General features: G+C 32.6%; 1 pseudogene; it reads right to left on the reverse strand.

Moving 5' to 3' along the window:
- Window positions 1–209: 209 nt before the first annotated feature.
- Window positions 210–354, reverse strand: LOC114635307 (annotated as a pseudogene).
- Window positions 355–2,001: the final 1,647 nt, after the last annotated feature.

Below are 2,001 nucleotides of genomic sequence, written 5' to 3' on the forward strand. Positions count from 1 at the left end.
GACCACATGCAAGGGTCCTCTGTCTCAGATTCACAGCCACCGGGGCTTATAGTCTCAAATCTTGTTCTTCTAGCATCCAGCTTGCTCCTTGACCTGGGAGCTGTCCAGGCCTTCCTGGAACCAAACTGGTGGTCATCTCAGGCTAGCTCCCTGTCCAAGTTCCCTGGTGCTGCCTAGTAGTTCTCCCAGGCTTGTTTTTTTTTTCAGGGAATGTTAGGCAATTAATCATTCAGATGCTCATAGATCAGAACACTGACTGTAGAAATAGACTTTCTTTCTTCTTTCTTCTTTCTTCTTTCTTTCTTTATCTATGTGTGACACTGCGGCCACACCTGCAGCACTTACAGGGGCAGGCAGAAAAATATAAAACATATAATATGCTAAACTCTTACTGTGTCTTCTGCCATGTCTACAGACACACACACAGACACACACAGACACACACACAGACACACACACACACAAACACACAAACATATATATATATATATATATATATATATATATATAGAGAGAGAGAGAGAGAGAGAGAGAGAGAGAGAGAGAGGTAAAGATAGAAACAGATGATGAGAGAGATAGAGATTATATATATTTAATAAAATTTGGTATGTAAGTATATATACATTTTTTTTAGTAAAAATCTAGACAAAGTGTCACAAAGGCTACATTATGGAGCATTAAATTGGCTAATTTAAAATGTAAAGAAAATAGGAGTCCAGTGAGAACTATAAAAACCATTCTATATGTCCCTTTATGCTACTATTATAACTATCATATATTATATATTATTATATATTTATGCTACTATTATAACTATTATATATTCACTTGACTATTATAACTATTATGGTACTATTTATGCTACCATTATAACTATTATATATTTACTTTTATAAATATGTGTTAGTTTAAATTATATTTTTTTAATTAAAATATTCTATTTTTATGTTTTCTATGTTTTATTTTGAAATTAGAATGCCAATAATTCATTTCATTATGATATTTTCATGCATAATTTGCATTTTTATCTTCCTTCCTGCTTCTCTCCCAACCAACTCCAACCAGTACCTTTCCTTTCCAACTAGACCTCTTCCTTTTATGTCATATACATTCTTACATCTTCTGTTTTTAAAGCCTCTTTTCTAGCTTCTAGTTATATGGCCTAGACTCATAAACACAACCTCATATGAATATACATATGCATATACATGTGCCCTAGACATCTGCACATATATAAAAATTAAAATAGAATATCCGTGAAAGCATTCAATTTTTGCTTATTTTCTGAGCCTAACTCAATAAGTTGTAATTTTCAAATCAATTTATTTTTCTACAAGTTTTACTATTTTATTTATGATTAAATAAAATTCCATTTTATGAATGGACCACACATTCATCTGTTGTTGAATAACTAAGCTGGTTCCGTTTTTTTTGGTATTGTGAATTGACCGAAAGTAACATGCATGCTTAAGTACCTATGTGGTGGTATTTAGAGTTCTTTGGGTATATGCCCAAGAATGGGTCATGCACAAGTTTTAATTTTAGTTCTTGAGAAAGCGCCATATTTATTTCCATAATGGATGCAACATGTTATACTCTCATCAGAAGCAAATAAAGTTTGCTGATATATAAAAATATTAAAATGCTTTCATTTAATTATCTTTTCTGTGCCCTTGAGATGGACAGATGTATAAAATTAAGATACTACTCTCAACAAAGCATTCTTTGCAGAATAGTTCACTCAGTTTTAACCAAATCCCCAGATAATTAAGAATAAATTATGTCCCGAGTGTAGAGTCCGTGCATTTATTAGGAAAATTAAGTTTGGCTGAAGGAAAAGTAAGTTTATTGCATCAGCTCATTGGCCTACAATGTTTTTATCTTCCTATATTGCTGTGATTTCCAAGCAGATATGTCATAACTGCATCACCTCTCCAGAATTAACCTCTGCTTTCTTCCTTCCTTTCTTCAAGCTATTCTCTCAGGGATTTATAGTGATCA

Source organism: Grammomys surdaster, unplaced genomic scaffold (genome assembly GCF_004785775.1).
Source record: "Grammomys surdaster isolate TR1022 unplaced genomic scaffold, NIH_TR_1.0 83574, whole genome shotgun sequence".
NCBI lineage: Eukaryota > Metazoa > Chordata > Mammalia > Rodentia > Muridae > Grammomys > Grammomys surdaster.